We start from the raw sequence: 19,430 nt of genomic DNA on the forward strand, positions 1-19,430 counted from the left end.
ATCAAAATCCTCTGAGGAATTCCCATTTCCTGTCTAATTAAATATAAACTTCTCAGCCTTGTATTTAAGCTTCTCCAAAAAAAAAAGGCCAATATAACTTGTTAGGTATATCTTATAAATTGGATTGAGGTAGCACATCCCATAAAATTTCAAAATTTTGCCTTCACGAGGCTGACATAAAAGGTATTTTAATTATTATACAATTATTATTATATAATACCTTAATTAAATACCTTCATAATCATATAATAATACCTTAATTAAAGTAAATTTTATGTAAGCCTCATGAAGGCAAGGATTTTTAATCTGTTATTATCTGTGGAGCTTGATCAATGCACCCAATAAATATTTGTTGAGTGAATAAAATATATTTTACTAAAATATTACAAATTACTAAATATTACTAAAACACTAACATAAAATACTAAAATGCAGTTTGAGGCAGAGAACATGACCATTAAGCAGATAACAAAATCAGTCAAGAAAAGGAAATACACCCATTTCAAAACCATCTGTTTCAGAGCAAAAATCTGTAGCAAGGCAATCAGATCTCACAGTGTGGGTCAGTGATAGAGCTGATGGAGAGTACTGGGGAGGGACCACGGTGATCCTCCTGACTCCAGTTGAGTGGATCAGGAGAGGAGCGAGACATTCACCGTGATTTGTTGACTGAAGGAAACTTTCATGTATTTAATTTTTGGAAAACTAAAGCAAAATTGTGTCACATTTTAAAACAACTCCAAGTTTGAATGATAAACATAAAATAGAGTGGGCAAGTCCTAGAATATCACAACACTAGGAGGAATTGCCTAGAGCCATTGGTCACTGTTTCTCCTGATTTGCTTTATAAAATATAAGGAGAGAAAGCTCCACATAGGCCTCTGAACCACTCCTGCTTGACTGGAACAGGTGGGCTGCCCTAACCAAACAGTACAACTTTAACAAAGGTCAGTCAAATCCTAGAAGATGGGGAAATGAGGGAGTTTATAGCATTGTGTTGTGCATATTCTCTAGAATATGCAGAACTAGGGCTAGAACGTGTCATAGAGAAAGCCAAGTAACCTTCACCTGGCCCTTTCCTTAGGTTTGTCTGTCTTGGTCCCATGCTTTAGCTCAGCTCACTCAGCTGTGCTCCAAGTGAGCAAGTGGTCATGACCTACATTTGGGACACTATTGCAGGACCTTGTGTCACCCACTACACTCCATTTCTCAACTAGAATTTGCCACTGGGCCTCAGGCTGCCACAGCCTATGGTTACTGTCAGGAAATGCACCAGTGCATTCCAGCCTGGCCCCAGGACCCAGCCCTACTTAGGTTTGTTGTGGTCCCTTCTTTCTCCATTCAGGAATCCCTCTCTCCTTCCTGCTCTCCCAGTGACAGGATCTGGTAAACTCATATGAAGTAAGGTAGGAAAGACTGAGCTCGCCTAAGGTATTACTTCTACCAAGACTGAAACTTAAACTTGAGAAAAACCCGGAAACTGAAGACATCAGAATCTAAAAAGAGAATTTTACAAAACTGTCAGCTATTAGAAGAGAATTATGGGATCAAATACAAATTAGGTAACTAACAGCAGTTGTACAAAGCCATTTAATGACGTAAAGACAACGTTTTATTTCTATTTTAAGTACTTAGAATTTCTTCTAAGCGACTATTTCTTAAAATGCTCCTTAGATTACTCTGTTTCACTTTGTTAAAAATGTTAGGTTCCTCAGCCCCTTTCCAGATCTACCGAAGAAGAGTATCTGGGAGTGGACCCCAAGAATCTTCATTTTATTAACAAACTTCCCCAGATGATTATTATACACAGTAAAATAGGACAACCACTGCCCTACACAGGAGAGTAACCATACCTGCTTTACCTAAGAAGGCCTTATTTCCATTAGACAATCTCAAATCTTGTATACTTCCTCTTTGTTAAGAGTATTTAATACTGAAGACATGCCATAATCATTTCTTGTTGCAAAAAGAATTTAAAAACCAGCTGTATCAGTTTTTTTCTATTGAAGTTTAAAATTAGATTTTGATAATTCAGAAACAAAAAGACAAATACAGCATGTTCTCAGTTATAAGTGGGAACTAAAAATCTGCACACATGCACATACAGAGTGGATTAATAGACACTGGAGACTCCAATGGGTGGGAGGGTCGGAGAGGGGTCAGGGATGAGAAATTACCTATTGAGTACATGTACATCATTCAGGTGATGGTTACACTAAAAGCCCAGACTTCACCACTACACCATATATCTGTGTAACAAAACTGCACTGGTAACCCCTAAATCTATGAAAATAAAAAACAAAACAAAAACAAAATAGATTGTGGATAATCCAGTTTACTGATGCATATTGCTTTATTGATGAATATGGCATCGATGCTGCCCAAAGAATAAAAAGTAGACTGGCCCCAAGCCCCAGTGCCTTAACACATTACAGAAGTAGGTGTTCAAGAAATTCAATCGCTTTACAGAAATAGAATAGAAAGGACTTAGGGAAAGACTGAATGAACACGTAGGAGAGGGGTAAAAGTTTCACAGATAATAACTCTGAGAAACAGTAGATATGGGAGAACACTAACATGAATTCGGAAAACGAGAAGAGGAACTGGTTTGCTGAAGAGAGAAAATGAAGAGTCCAATTTCCAACATTTTAAGTTTGGATGGGAGTGAGACCTGTAAGAGGAGATGGCATCAGAATGCTGGAGATGATAGAGCTTTGGGAATGAGAACTAGTGGTGAGTTGATGGAGGGTGAAGTGAGTTTCCAAGGAGAAAACAACCTGAGGACAGAATTTGGACTGAATTTAAGAGCTGGCAGAACAGGCAGAGAGGGGAAGAATGGCTCTGACTCTACCTCATGGCCCTGTGCCTACACAAAAGCCAAAGACTTTCATATCTCCAAATGACACCGCTTGGATGTGATTTAGCTGTTTATCCGTGTCTTGGAATGCTTTCAAATGAAAGAATTATAAACAGTATTTTATATATATATACACAGATATATGTATACACATTATATATACATATACATAAATATGAAACCTTTGCTGTTAGATATGTCAGATAATACAGAATGAGTGGTAGTCATTTAACACATTTCATGTTCTGTGGTGCCAGAAATGGGTAGGCTGTCTAGTAAATAGATTTTGTTAATTAGTACATTCTGTGATATAACCTAGTTGTGCTGAATTTCCTGAGATGCTTGGAGGAAACTGTTGGATTTCATTGTGAATGGATTTTTATGTTGCATATGTCATTACAGATTTTGATGAATACATAGGGTTTATTAGGGCTAATTCAAACCAAAATTCAAATAATTTAGAAATATAGAACTCTATTCTAGCTGGGTGCTGTGGCTCACGCCTGTAATCCCAGTATTTTGGGAGGCTGACGTGGGAGGATTGCTTAAACCCAGGAGTTCAAGACCAGCATGGGCAACAAAACGAGACTACAAAAAGTAACAAAATTAGATGGGCGTGGCAGTGTGTGCTTGTGGTCCCAGCTACACAGGAGGTTGAGACAGGAGGATTCCTTGAGCCCAATAGGTCCAGGCTGCAGTGAACTGTGTTTGAATCACTGCATTGCTTTCCAGAGCCTGGGTGATAGAGTGAAACCCTGTCTCAACTTTGTCTCAAAAAAAAAAAAAAAAAAAAAAGACAAGAAAAGAACTGTATTTTAAGGCACTTTGTTGGAAGCCCAGTCCTCTCTAATGGTTAGTGTAATAGAGCCACCTGCTGGTGAAGTTATTGCTAGACAGCAACAGCCACTTCTGTGGATACACCTGTGCACTCAAATTGCCACATAGATTCTTGTAGATTAAATATCCCCCACCCATTCTTTTTGTATGTGTGTAAGTTCTTATCCATATGTTAGGTTTCTCTGTTTTTGTGCTGAAGGGGTGGTGAAGTAGATATTTTTCTTAGTGTCAATCAACAGCATTTGAAATGGGTCCTCAGGTCAAAATCTGAAATTCAGAATTTGGGATTCTCTGTGTGTTTGGAGGTACTTCCAACCTAGCAGTTAGGGTATAATAAATGACCCCCTAATGGCCTCTGTATATTGACTTCTAAGCTGTTGATTTATTTTTTATATTTTCCAATTTATTATTATTATTTTAAAGGATAGGTGGGGGTGGGGGCTCTCGCCCTGTCACCCAGCCTGGAGTGCAGTGGTGCAATCATAGCTCACTGTAATCTCCAACTCCTGGGCTCTAGTGATTGTTCAATCTCAGCCTTTTGAGTAGCTGGGACTACAGGCACACGCCACAATGCCCAGCTAATTAAAAAAAATGGTAAAAATGGGATCTCACTGTGTTGCCAAGGTTGGTAAGGTTGTTGAGTTTTGTTTTAATGGCAGGTTGTCAACAAGTCAAATGTTTATATATCTTAATGTTTTAAACACAGCCCAAATAAACAGATTTTCAGCTATTTAGAAACTGCCTGCTCTGTATACCCTGAGCAACTGCACCCAAGATCTGCTAGCCATAGATAAGATAAACTCTGCAGCTAAAAAATCCCCACTCAGCAGCTGCCCTTTGAGGGTATCTGATCCTGAGATTTTGCAGTGTGTTGAGGGACGTTACCTAAATACAGAAGTCCCCTCTCTGATTCCTCTTCTTCAGGGCTTCCTTTATCCTCCTCCCCTTCTGGGTGGTGGCCTCCATGCTGCCAGAGCTCTGGATGGGTCCACGCTGTGTGGGACTCCCCCTCACCATGCAAACCTGTTAAAGTGCTTCCAAAATAGAGCTCATTGTGTGCTACTCCCACTTCATTATTATGTTTTTTTCCTTGATCAGCCTCAAAATCCCTTGAAAAACTCATTCTATCAGGTGAGAAAGGCCTCACCTCAGCAGGGAGAAAGAAATGAATGTCATAAACTCTGGTAACTCTGGTTGTTCATATGGTCATGGCCCTAAGTTTCCCTCTGTGCCTCTTCTTCAATTACTGTTGTTCCCCTGCAGAAAGCAACATTATTTCCTCTAAAAGGGCAAAGATTACTTGGCGATACTGGTGCCTGTAGTCGTCCCTTCCCAAAGCGTCCAGGAGAACTGGTCACAGAAGGGATGAGAGCGCACCATGTGCCACACCATGTGCCCCACTGTGGAGGCTTTTTTTTATGCCTTGGCCTCCTAAGGGAACAGTTGTTTCAGCTGTAGGTAATACAGCTGGACCTTAGTCTGGCCCTGAGTTTGGCGAAGGGCTCTTTATGCTCTTGGCATTGCTAGTGGAGTGCAGGAAGGGAGGAGCTGCTTAAACAGACAGTTCAGCCCAACGTCAGGCCTTGACTCTCAGGGACTCAGCCTGAAACCCAGGTGGATCATTCAGGGTACTCTAGAGGGACAGGACTAATAGGATAGATGTATATATGATGTATATATGAAAGGGAGTTTATTAAGGAGAACTGACTCTCATAATCACAAGGTGAAGTCCCACAATAGGCCATCTGCAAGCTGAGGAGCAAGGAAGTCAGTCTGAGTCCCAAAGCCTCAAAAGTAGGGAAGCCGAAAGTGCAGCCTTCAGTCTGTGGCCTAAGGCCTGAGAGCCCTGGCAAACCACTGGTGTAAGTCCAAGAGTCCAAAAGCTGAAGAACTTGGAGTCCGATGCTCTAGGGCAGGAAGCATCCAGTACGGGAGAAATATGAAGGCCAGAAGACTCAGCCATTCTATTCCTTCCACATTCCTCTGCCTGCTTTCATCCTAGCTGCGCTGGCAGCTGATTGGATGGTGCCCACCTACATTGAGGGTGGGTCTGCCTTGCCCAGTCCACTGACTCAAATGTTAATCTCCTTTGGCAACACCCTCGCAGACACACCCAGGATCAATACTTTGCATCCTTCAATCTAATCAAGGGGCTGGATTTGTTTAACCATCACACAAGGGGCTGTTTTTGTTTTTGTTATTGTTTAAGAGATGAGCTCTCCCTCTGCCGCCCAGGCTGCTGTGCTGTGGCACAATTAAAGCTCACTGCAGCTTTAAACTCCTGTTCTCAAGCAATCCTCCCACCTCAGCCTCCCATGTAGCTGGGACTACAGGCATGCATCACCACGCCCAGCTAATTTTTTAAATTTTTTAGTTTTGTAGAGATAGGGTCTCACAATGTTGTCCTGTTAGTTGCCTAGATTGGTTTCAAATTCCTGGCCTCAAGCAATCCTTGGACTCCCCAAATGCTGAGATTATAGGCAAAAGCCACCAAGCCCAGCTGGGCTCACTAATTGAAGGTTATGAAAGCATCACACCCTTTTTAGGCAATCCCTTCTCCCTCTGTATGGTTGAATGTAGGAAAAAAGTATCTCCCTCCCATGGTTAGTTAAGGATCAGACTCACTTGTTCTAATCTTGCCTGTACAAGTTAGTAGCTCTGTGTTCCTGGACTATTAGCCTCTCTGTGCCTGTTTCCTTTTATCAGACTGACTTCCTTGCTCCTCAGCTTGCAGATGGCCTATTGTGGGACTTCACCTTGTGATTATGAGAGTCAATTCTCCTTAATAAACTCCCTTTCATATATACATCATATATACATCTATCCTATTAGTCCTGTCCCTCTAGAGTACCCTGAATGATCCACCAGGCTGTCGGGGCTTAAATTCCAGCTTTATAAATTACTTCTAGCTGTGTGACCTTAGGAAATGTTCCTGCTTCTTTGTCTCAATTTCCTCAATTGTAAAAAGGGAATAATATTATTACCCATCTTATAGGGTTGTTTTGTCTAATGTGTTAATAAATGTAAACATTTAAAACATTACATAAGAGCTGATTTTACTATTATTATAAAAAAGCTCTTAAAACAGTTTCTGGTCAGCATTAAGAACTCAATAATTGTTAATGGTTAATTTTAGTCATGTAACTACCCAGATAATCCATAAACTGTATTAGTCATCCTGTTAAGAAGCAAGGCCTGGTTTGTCTTCTTCCTTTTATTATACAATTTTACTACTTCTAATTTAAACTCTTGCCTCCCTAAGTTCAATCCAGGAAGAGAGTCAGGATTAAAGGACTAGAAGGAAAGACAAGAGTGCTGATGGAAACAAAACTACTCAAATAGTAGGTGTTAAAGAGAGAGAGAGAGAGAGACAGAGAGGGAGACAGAGAGAGACAGAGAGAGAGAGAGAGGGAGAGAGAGAGAGACTTTGTCAGCTAAAAATTAACTAGACTGTCAGCTCCTGCGTCTTCTGCATCCCTCTCAGAACCTGGAAAAAAATATTTGCAGTGGTCCTCATGTCCGCAGTAGGCCTTGCTCCGATGGTTTTGCAGAGTAGCAAGTGAAGATTTCCAAAAGGCGGAAGAGCGGGATAAGAGAAGAAAAAGAGATAGATAAGCTAGCACAGGAACAAGGCTCAGAGCAGGAAAGTTACCAGGACAGAACAGGGAGGGACTGACTGTCACAGGAGGAAAGAAGCCACTTTTCAGTGAAAGGTATTTGTAATTACAAGAAAGCCAGGTTCTTCAGGGCCCTGGAGAAACAGAAATACAATTCCCTGGCTTCTGGGGAGAGCACTTAGGGGCTCCTATATCCTCATCTCTTTGGATTTTCCCTTCTCAAACGCCAGAATTTGGAAAAGGGTGGGGAGGGTCTTTAAATTATTTGGCACAAACTCCGAAAAAGTGGAGAGGCTGTGAGCCAGCCACCCTCCGACTAGGTTTTGTGGTGATGGTTGCTGAAATCACTTGCGCACAGGATGACAGGAGCTGGGAACCTCAAGGTAGGTGAGCCTGCCAAGACGCGGGTCCGGGACTCGGCTGGGGCGCAGATGGAGCCCGCCCGGTAGGGGGTGTGCGGAGCCCTGTTTTCTGGGCTCCGGCCCCCAGCCCAGCCCGGCCGCCGCAGGAGCGCTCGGCCAGTAGGTGTCTCTGCTCCTCGGGCGGCCTTGAGCAGTGCCCAACGTTGAGCGTGAGGCTCGTGCTCCGGGTCTCGCGGGCGGCCGCCTCGGGCGTCGAGTCCCGGAGATTGGACAGACACCAGAGCCCGGGGACCGCGGAGTGACCGGGTGGGGCTGGAGGGCGGCGCCGCGCCTTCTGGGGAGACGCGGAGGTATCAGGTAATCCCCCGGCGGCCTGCGCCAGGCAGTCATGCCCACCCGAGCCCTGGGACCTTTTTCACCTCCTCTTTCCAGGGAGGAAAGGCGGCAAGGGAGGCGCGAGGAGTTAGTTGCAGCCCTGGAGGCAGACACTGAACTCCAAGATAATGCCACTTGGACTCTGGAAGTGGGCTCTTCTCTACCACGCGATCCAGCTTAGCTTTTTCCTTTTCTCTAGAGGTAGAGAGGGCCGGGTGCCAACTCCTTGCTCAACTTCTCACTGGAAAAGTGGCTGCCTTCCTCCGTCTCCCTCCCCTGGGCTCCGGCCAGGGGAGCAAGGCCTGCTGTGGACATGAGGAACTCCCTGCCCTGTCCTGGTAACTTTCCTATTCTGCACCTTCGCTTTGCTAGCTTGTCTACCTCCTTCTTTTCGCTAGCTTATCTACCTCCTTCTCTTCTTCGCTCTTCCTCCCACTGGAAATCTTCACTTCCTAGTCCGCAAAACCGTCCAGCGGAGGTTTGCAACAGAGTCGGCTCCTGGAATCATAGCCCTCTTAGGTTGGTGGTGGTTGTGGATTAGAGGGCAGCAGTAGGGACGATTAAAAGTAGTTTTTAATACTTAAATGGTTTAGGGCTTTCTTGTGCCTTTGTTCTGCCTAAACATTAGTTTGATTTACTAAAATCCTCTCCTACCCCATTTCTGGCGTTTGGTAAAGAAACCAAGTGAAGGTAATCAGGCCTCGGGTATTTATGTATGTAGAAATGATCTAGCAAAATAGAACGAATAGATCATTTCTTTTGAGGGGCCGTAAACTTTTTTGTATGATGAAGTGTGTTTTGATACTTGGGTGTTCCCTTGTTGCTGTGGCTGCTTGTTTCATTTGATTTGAGGGCCTTTGAGCATTGTCTGTCATTGACATTCTACTACTGAAGTTTATTCCTTTTGTTTAAAGTCTTAATATTCTTTTCCAGTCCCCCTAATGAATCACGGTTACCATGAGAAGGATGACCTCATGTTATTGAAGAAAAGTCCTGGTCTGAGATTCAGGAAACAAGATTCAGATGGCTTGTGTTCAATGTTTAGTTCTGGACCCATTTCTAGGGCTAAGTGGCTATGTGATTTTGGTTGTTCAATTTATTTAACTTCTCAGAACCTTGGTTTTCTCATTTCAGGGAATCTGGGACCAATAACCTCCATCCATTGTTATATGACTGCTAAATTCAGTCTTCAATTCTTGGCTGTCTTCTTCCTTGATTACCAGTGGCATTTAACCAAAGTGATCATTGTCTCCTTGAAATACTTTCTACTTGAAGTCTCATGAGGTCTTCCTCCTTCCGCCTTGCCCACTACTTCTCAGTCTCCTTGACTGGTTCCTCCTCAACCCTAAAAGCTAAAGTTTGATGTGTACTAGGCCTCTTCTCTGACTCCGTCCTCTCTAAGTGCTCTCCATCTATGACATTTAACATCACCATCTTGGAAGAATCCCACACTTATGCCTCCAACATGGACTTGTCCTCCTCTAAAATCCGTACTCAGGTATCCAGCTGCCTTCTTGACATCTTCATAGGCATCTCAAAAGTAACATGTTCAAAACAGAACTCCTGATCTTTACCCCAAATCTGATTCTTCCCAAGTCTTGTTCACCTCATTAAATGGAATCCCTATCTTTCCATGCTCGAGCCAAAATCTTTGCAGTCAAACTTGATGTCTACCATCAGCCTAGTCCACACCTGCATCTCTCTAGTTGATCTATATCAATAGCCTCTGATCTAGTCATCCTAGTTGCTCTCTTGCACTCCCAAAGTTTTTTTTCTGCACACAGCTGCAAGAGTACCTATGCAGGAGAATCATATCCCTCATTGGATGAAAACTTCCCAATGGTTTATCTCATTTAGAGATCTGCAAAACTGATTTAGTTTCCTCTTCTTTTCTGGTCTTATCTATTTCTACTCTCCCTTTTGCTCACCAACACTGCAGGCACGTTGGTTTCCCAGTTATGACTCCAATATGCCAAGCACATCCCTGTCTTGGGAACTTTGCACATACTTGCCCCTCGGTGTGGAGCACTCTTTCCCCAGACAGTGCATGGCAAGCACTTCACTTCCTTCAGGTCTCTACTCATTCAAATATTATCATATCAAAGACGCTGTCCCCTGACCACGCTACATCCAGTAGCTACAATTCTATGGGATTCCTCTTGGTATTATTCTTTTAACTGAGACAGGGTCTTGCTTTGTCACCCAGGCTGGAGTGCAATAGCATGAACATAGTTCAAGGCAGCCTCAAACTCCTGTCTAAAGCAATCCTCCTGCCTCAGTCTCCCAAGTAGCTGGGACTACAGGTGTGTGCCACCACATTTGGCTAATGTTAAGATTTTTTTTCTTTTCTTTCCTTTTTTTTCTGGGTAGAGATTTTGTCTTGCTCTGTTGCTCAGGCTGGTCTCAACCTCCTGGGCTCAAGTGATCCTCTCACTTGGCCTCTGAAACTATTGGAATTACAGGTGTGGGAGACACTGTGCCCAGCCTTCTTGGTACTTCCTAACCCCTTAGCTGGCTTTAGTTTTCTCCACAGTACTTGACAGCTGACAAATATTTTGTTGTTTCTTTTCCTACCTATACTCCAGAAAGTGAACTCCAAAGAGGGCAGAGGTTGTGTCCATTTTGATCACTGCATTGTCTCCAGTGCCTAGAACAGAGATTGGTATGCAAGATTGCCAATGTATCTTTATTGAATAAATTATATTCATGATATTTATACCATAGGGCTAAAGTGAAGATCACATTGTGAGGCCAGTTTGTATACTGGAAAAAACCTTGGCTTTACAATTAGTGAAACCTGGTTTCCAATCATGGTTGCACACTCACTGGTAATGTGAACTTCTCAGAAGGTCCATTTTCCACACTTGTGTGATGGGTATAATATAATATCTTGAAGGTTTATTTTAGGCATAAGGTGTAACAAAAATGTTCATAAAGGACTCAGCTATGAGGAGGCTAGAAAATGAGCAGTTTTGAGAATATATGTGTGAATCTATTTTGTAAGCTCTAAAACCACATTTATACATATAGAACTAATATTACTGGGGACAGTTGTGTGAAATGTACTGTGCAAAGCATTTCAGGGTGAATGGTTTCAGTGTTTGTAGCATACTGAAAATTAGAAAATGAATAATGGCTGGGATCTATACCTATATTTACACATTCTAATGGAATTGAATGTCTGACTTCCTATTATTTCTGCATAATTTTCCCAATAACCTGTAGTTCTGCTGTGCCTGAGAAGGCAATACATTATCTTATTGTATCTTATCTTATTATCTCAATCTGTCAAAAAAACATGTGCACAAATTCAGCCACTTAACATACTCACATGAAACCCAAGTAATTAGCTGGTGACAAGCTGCCAGTCACCACTTCCTCAGCATGGTCCTGCTAGATGAGTACTGACTGGTTTATTTTAGTTCAGCACACATTGCTAGGTTTTGAGGATTCAAAGGGAAATATAGTATGTCCTTATTTTCAGGGTACTCATAGTCTCTTGCTATAGTCTAGCCTAGCTTTAAAAGGGGTATACAATTCAGGCTCTTTGAGGACAGGAAGGAGGTCAGCTAGTATATAGGTCTGTAAGAGCTTTTAACTGCCACAGTTTGAAGACAGCAGGAAGGCAGACAGATGCTATGCTGATTCCCCTTTTCATCTTGAGTTTTTCCACAAAAACTTCAAGGTATAGGCCATATTCTTTAGACTATGAGTTAGATTTGAAGCCTTAGGACACAAAGAGTTGTGAGTTGAGGGTCCCTGAAATCCAGGTTCAGTTCTGTATTCTTGTTTGTTGAAGTTTAAGAATCACAGACTACAGGACTCTTAGGTAAATGCGGACAGCTTCAGAACCCAAGTCATCTTGTCTTGGTTGTGATGTCCCCTTTCCCTGGTTTGCAGTCCCTTCCCCAGTGACCACACGGGCTCAGAACAGGACTTAAAGAACTCAGATACATTGCTGAACTATCTGTGTCCACCTGCCCCCCAAACCCTTCTCACCTGCTGCCTCCCCAGCAGCCCCATCTCCCCAAATAAGGTTGTGCTTCTTCCAGATGTGGAGGTTAAGGAGAAAATGCTGCAAGGTCACCAGAAGATGATCCCCACATATGAGGGCTCAACCAGGGTAGAGTTGTTCTAGATCTGGACAGCAGAACAGCTTGCTTCACCGTGAGACAGTGCACTTCAAGTTAAAAGAAATTCTTCAATGAAGAAGTTGGCTGTGGCCAGTAAATGCCTTCATTTCCCTATCAAGTAAAATAGCCTTGTAAGCACTCTCAGAACAGGGACCAGGATTTATTCATCCTTGCCTGGCACAGTATTGATCAACTGTACATGGTTTTATTCTCTAGGAATATTCATTGCCTCACATTTATTCATCAGGAATTCTGATACAACTACATAATGTGAAATACGTAGACATTGTTTTGGCCTCACATTTACTTGGCAATAAATATTTCTTGAGCACTGTGCTAGATCTTGGGAGTACAAACCAGAATATGACCTATTTCCTGAACCCAGGATACTGTTCTTGGTGTATTTTTATTTCCAGATTTATACCAAAATTAACACATTTTTTACCTTTTGAAAATCCGTGGCTGGTATAAATATAAACCATAGAGAAATACTTTAAGATGATTACTTCTGTTATCTTCTCATCTGTATTTACTTTTTTAAAACTCTGATGAACACAGCACATAATCACATTCGTTCATTGAATTCTTTAGTAACCTTCAACTCCACAGTTGGAGTGAGACAGAGTCCAGCTGAGCTCCCCCAGGGCTCCATCCCTTGTAGAGAATGACTTCCTTTAGGGAGGGCACAGTGCAGCCCTTGGGAGAGGGTTGTCTAGCTAGACCTCTGCTGCTGCTGTATCCTTGAACCTTAATGGCTTGGCTTTGGACTGCTTGCCGATTCTTGTACACTGAAGGGAAGGAAGGAAGACTGACAGCCCATTTGACTGCTTTTTGAGTTTTCCACTGTGTCTTCAATTTATTCAAATGCCTTTCCTGAAGAAAGCAAATTTCATGGACCACTCCATTTGCTTCTGGACTATTGAGACACTGGCAGATATGATTTAAGAATCTGAACACGGAAACATTTAAAAATACATGACACTAATTTGCAGTGCAGTTTACATCTTCGTCTCAGATTTTACATTGTCTCTGGAACCTATAGCAGTCATTTGAATTATCCATCATTCACAAAGCCAGCTTTGTCTGATTTTTGTGGCATCCATTTGTTCTTGTCTTTCTTTTCTTCCTTTCCACAATATTCCCACGATCATTAACACAACTGCTTGTTGTGCCCTGTTTGAATTTTGCATTTGTATCCCTGTTACTAAACATCTCAATGTCAAATCCCAAAGTGAGATTTTTCTTCCTTCGCTGAAACCTTTGATGAAAAGTTACTGTTTTGTGTGCAGTTTGTAGAATTGCTTAATTGGAGATTGTCAGAGTTTCACTGGAGGGTATTGCATCTCATTTTGAAATAGTTGCTGTTGATTTTTCTGAGCTCAAGTGCTCTAAAAACAGGCGAACTGCGTTTAAGTTATCATTATTATCCATGATAAATAATGTATAATTAATTATGGGACCATTTATCTTTCAGTATTTCCCTTCTTATATCTTAATGGTTTTCCATACGCATATTACATAATGTCTGAGTTTACTCTTTTATGATTGTAAAAGCCATCCAGCTTATAGGGTATTGCAGTTACATTATACAGAAAAAAATGTGTAAATGTATATTTCAATAATTAAAAAATACTTTTAATGCTGCATTTATTTTATGTATTTACATAAGACTGCTATGCCAACGCCTCTGACCTAGTGGGAAATATTTCCATCTTTGGTAAATCTTTACCTAAAATCTTTATGGTAGGTTTTAGGAATTCCAACTGAATTTCAAAATAAAAGATTCTATGGTAGTTAATAAGAAATTAGAGACAAGGAATCCTGGAGTATGCCATGAGAGCTTACAAAAAGTGAGAGATATGAAATGAAGAAACTTTAAGGTGAAGAGCTGTTTTAAAATGTGCTTTCCTATTCATTCAGCCATTATTCAGCCAACATTTGCTAAGTGCTCATCAGGTACAGTCAAAGAGACTAGGGACACACACACATCAAGACAAAGCTCCTACCTTTAAAAATACTGTTTTAGAAGAAAACGCTGTCTTGTGATGGTACTTTTTCTTTAGGCTTTTATAGCTCTTTTTTTGTACTCTTGGAACTGCCTTTGCATAACATTTTTAAATAAGGAAGTAACTTGAAGAAAACCAGTTATTTTAGGATTATGGAAAACTAGGGGCTTGGTAACAGCAAATCTTTCCTTTGAGGATGCTACTGACCCCTCATATTTACATCATATGTCAATAAGCAGGATCAATTTTTGCCTTAATTATGAGCTTGGAATAGCAAAGACAATTGTACATTGGATAAAGGAAATATATAATTTGTTTTAAAATGAAACCTTTGCCATTGGAAGGAAATAATTCCTGGAGATCACTGGGAATAGGGAAATCTGCTACCACTGCTATATTTTCCTTACTTGTCTGTTACCATATAATAATTTACTTTTAGTCAGCATAATTAAGTATATGGATTACCACTCTAATATGCCAATGGTTGAAATGTAAAGTACAGTGACAACTCATTGAGATAGAGAGGGTTGGCAGGAAATACCCCAAATGAGTAAAAATATATCTACAACTTCTATATTTGGATAATGTACTGTAAAATAATATTTTACTCATACATTTTTTCAACTTTGATTAATTCATTGTTAAATTTAAATTTTAAAAAGTAAAATACACTTTGTGTTTTTCTTCCAGTTCCTCAGCTTCTGATATGGTTTGGCTTTGTGTCCCCAACCAAATGGCATCTTGAATTATAATCCCCACGTGTGTCCAGGAAGGGACCTGGTGGGAGGTGATTGGATCACCTGGGTGATTTCTCCCATACTGTTCTCTTGATAGTGAGGGAGTTCTCACGAGATCTGGTTGTTTGATAGGTGTCTGGTGTTTCCCCCTTCTCTCCTTCTGTCTCTCTCCTCCCACCATGTAAGACATGTCTTGCTTCCTCTTTGCCTTCCACCATGATTGTAAGTTTCTTGAGGCCTCTCCAGCCATGTGGAACTGGGAGTCAGTTAAACCTCCTTTGGTTATAAATTACCCAATCTCACATAGCATCTTTACAGCAGTGTGAAAACGGCTAAGACAGCTACTGTATGGAAAGAAGCTAGATTCTTTTCTTTTCTTTTTTTGAGACAGAATCTTGCTCTGTCACTCAAGCTGGAGTGCACTGGTGCTATCTCAGCTCACTGCAGCCTCTGCCTCCCAGGTGATCCTCCCACCTCAGCCACCTGAGTAGCTGGGACTACAAGTGCACTACCACACCTGGCTTATATATATATATATATATATATATATATATATTTTTTTTTTTTTTTTTTTTTATAGAGACAGATTCTTCCTGTATTTCCCCAGGCTGGTTTCTAACTCCTGGGCTCAAGAAATCTGCCTGCCTTGGCCAGCCTATTTGATTTTTTATTATCTCTCAGAGATAAACTATGTTCCTGCTAACTGCTACAAAAGTAAAATCGCCTATAAGTTAACTATTGTAGTCACCTTAATAGCCCCCTAGCCTTACCTCTAAGGCTAGACCTTGAAGACAATAACTTAAAGGCTAATTATACAATGAGGTGTTTATGTAAGTGATTTATTGTAAAACTTTAAAAATGTTGGGTGCTATTGTTGTTAGAAAAAAGGTAAGTAGTTTGGTTATTTACCATCTTTATGTCAAAATATCTTAAGGAAATATAGCTAATTATAGAACTTTTGTTCACAGAGATGGATACGGTAGCCTTATTTATAACACACACACACAAAAGGAAAGACCTAAATGCTTAACAATAAGGAAATAGTTAAATAAATGAGGAGAGAGTCAGGCAATAAAATCTTACATAGCCATTAAAATTTTATTTATGGAAAACCTTATTACCATGGAGAACTGCTTATGCTGTCATATATTGTACCTGATAAATGTCTTAGTCTTAATTTTGAAATATTTCAGTTGCTACAGATGGATTAAATTTTCTTATTTTAGTATTTAAGGCCTAGAGATTGGCCTGAGGCATGGAATATCCCAGCAGAAATTCCATTTAGACAAGAGAACCATTCAAATTATTTAGCTTGTTAGAGAATATGTAAGTATTATTATAGCTATAGCATCAACTTTGTGATTTTTAGTTTATGTAAGAAGCTGCTTTGATTTGGTGAAATTAATTTAAAAAGTCCCCGTCATAACATACCTAGATTAATTATCTAGTTTGTGCTTTAAAGGGCAGTTTGATCACAAAGGAGTTACTTTTGAATAGCTACATCACCTACAGTAACTCTTACTCCAATCTACCCTTTTGGTTTTCTGTATCTGTTTCTATAATCTATCAACTAAATATTAAATCACTGGTTTCTCTAAGGAATAGTGTAGACTTTTGGTAATGAATGTTCAGGGCATGTAAAATGTTGGTAACTTTAGGTTTTAGTGTAACTTTGGAGTTAAAACTGCGGCTAGTTGGGTGCAGTGGCTCATGCCTGTAATCTCAGCACTTTTGGAAGCTGAGGTGGGAGGATCACTTGAGCCCAGGAGTTCAATAGCAGCCTGGGCAACATAGTGAGACCCTGTCTCTACAAAACAATTTTTTAAAAAATGAGGCGGGAGGATCACTTGAGCCTGGGAGGTTGGGGCTGCAATGAGCTGTGCTTGTGTCACTGCACTCCCTCCTGGGTGACACAGCGAGACCCTGCCTCAAAAACAAGTGAACAAAAAAGCTGCTAATAGATCACAAAAGAGAAGTGGTTACTTTGTTTAGTTCCTTTAAAGCCCAATTTTTTCACTTTGGTGGTAATGAAAGTTTAGTGCATCTTGAACATAATACCAGATCTTTCCATCAATTGATTATATTTCAAATTCACATAGGATTAGTTCATATCAAACAACATAAATATTACAATTTCTTAATGTTCATTATGGCCTTGGAAACATTAAAAGGTTGGCTAGTCTGCATTATTGCCTTTGATAGCCAAATATATTTTATAGTGAACAATACATTTCTTTTTATATTTTAGGACCTGGGCTATGCTCCTGATTTTATACAGACTGCCATGGCTCCAGATATAAAAGACCAAATAAAAAGGTAATTTGAAAACTATTTTTCATATAGATTATCTTAATTTTTTGTATTCAGTAGAATGTCAGATTTTAAGATAGAATCACACACACACACACACACTTAGTAAAACTGTTTGACTTACATAGTCACAAAAAGTAAATAACTTGATGAACCTTTAAAAGGCCTTTAATAGACACATGCACACATATGTTTATTGCAGCACTGTTTACAATGGCAAAGTCATGGAACCAACCCAAATGCCCATCAATAATAGACTGGATAAAGAAAATGTGGTATGTATATACCATGGAATACTATGCAGCCATAAAAAGGAATGAGTTCACGTCCTTTGTGGGGACATGGATGAAGCTCGAAGCCATCATCCTCAGCAAACTAACACAGGAACAGAAAACCAAACACTGCATGTTCTCGCTCATAGGTGGGAGTTGAACAATGAGAACACATGGACACGGAGGGGAACAACACACACCAGGGCCTGTTGTGGGGTAGGGGAAAAGGAGAGGGAACTTAGAGGTCGTGTCAATAGGTGCAGCAAACCACCATGGCACAGGTATACCTATGTGACAAACCTGCATGTTCTGCACATGGATCCTGGAGCTTAAAGTAAAATTTTTTTAAAAAAAGGGCTTTATTGGCCAGGTGCGGTGGCTCACGCCTGTAATCCCAGCACTATGGGAGGCTGAGGCAGGCGGATCATGAGGTCAGGAGATCGAGACCATCCTGGCTACCACGATGAAACCCCGTCTCTACTAAAAATACAAAAAAAAAAAAAAAATTAGCCAGGCATGGTGGCAGGGGCCTGTAGTCCCAGCTACTCGGGAGGCTGAGGCAGGAGAATGGCGGGAACCCGGGAGGCAGAGTTTGCAGTGAGCCAAGATCCTGCCACTGCACTCCAGCCTGGGTGACACAGAGAGACTCCATCTCAAAAAAAAGGGCTTTGTTAGTTGCCTTGTGGTTCTGAGGAAAGAAGGCGGTTGCCATTATGTGAAAGAATTTTTAGAAATACAAAGCCACTTTTAATGCCCCAGCATTTTTGGGGGTGATTCCCAGTCGGAGAAAGTTAGAACTGAACTGTTTGCTCTCTGGCACTCTGGATATCCTGTGACTCAGGACGAATCATTTTATGATGACTCCCGGGAGTTAGTGTGAAACTTGAGGCTATGAAACCAATCAAAGCAGCTTCCCAAACTAGAACCAAATCCAGGACTCTGGCCTCATTATCACAGTGGTTTGATTTATTGAGCTAATGAAGAAAGTCTTTTGTAATTGAGTACTGAATATCAAATGGTGTTACTGAATATCTCCTTTTGAAGTACTGAAAATGTACTTCTGCTTAAGAAGGATCAATTCCTTAGAACGTGCTGTTGTTTTAGATCTACATGAGGAGCTTTGAATAATTAACAGTCTGGATGTTGTTGCTATGTACGACTTAGTTTTATTAATGACACATTTCAGAATGCACCATAGAGTTGGAAGGGCTGTCTTTAAAATACCGTTATCATCCAGGAGGGGGAGGTATATCTTCTTTTAAGAAGTCAATTGCCCAGAAAAAAGAATAAAACTAGTTATACTATCTTGCAAAAAAAGAAAGCAAAGCTTCATTTGAAAAAGTAAATTTTGTCAAATTTGCAAAACTTCTTATAAAATCACCAGAATTGTTGCTAAATTTTCTATTTGTATGCTATCTTTCACTTTTTTTTTTCTATTTATATACTATCTTCACTGAGATGTGAGGAAACCCTCACATGTCAGTTAATCCACATTTATACTGCTCTTGCTATGTATGTATGTGCCAAATATAGAGCTGGACATCACAGGGCACAAGCAGTGTTCAAGTCACCAGTGCCTCATAGATGAGAGGGTGGAAATAGGAACAGGTTAGGGGGAGGAAATTATATTCAGTAAAGGTACCTGTTGAAACTATTATTGGGAAGTATTTCTGTAAACAGAGTGAGAATGGTGTCAACCTAAATTGAGCAACAGGGATTAATTCTCAAGCTTATTAGGGAATAGCAAGGAACTGCAATCAACATAATACATAATACATGCCTGCTATGGAGGACCATAAGGGTATCCGAGGGAGTTGGGAAAAAAAGGAAGCTTTTAAAGGCAAAAAGATATCCATGTACCTGTTTTGAAATAAAGACCACTGGCTACAGGTCTTTTTACATGCAGTGGCATTTGCTCATTGGT

At 40.7% G+C, this 19,430-nt stretch overlaps 1 long non-coding RNA gene across 1 annotated transcript in view; it reads left to right on the forward strand.

The window, feature by feature from the left end:
* Positions 1-7,838: 7,838 nt before the first annotated feature.
* The window catches only part of LOC109026597 (uncharacterized), a 28,809-nt gene continuing 17,217 nt past the window's right edge, over positions 7,839-19,430 (forward strand). The window contains exons 1-2 of the long non-coding RNA XR_008678813.2: positions 7,839-8,030; positions 17,173-17,240. This is a non-coding gene — a long non-coding RNA (uncharacterized lncRNA). The remainder of the gene's footprint in view (positions 8,031-17,172; positions 17,241-19,430) is intronic.

This window comes from Gorilla gorilla, chromosome 3, assembly GCF_029281585.2.
Source record: "Gorilla gorilla gorilla isolate KB3781 chromosome 3, NHGRI_mGorGor1-v2.1_pri, whole genome shotgun sequence".
NCBI classification, from domain to species: Eukaryota; Metazoa; Chordata; class Mammalia; order Primates; family Hominidae; genus Gorilla; species Gorilla gorilla.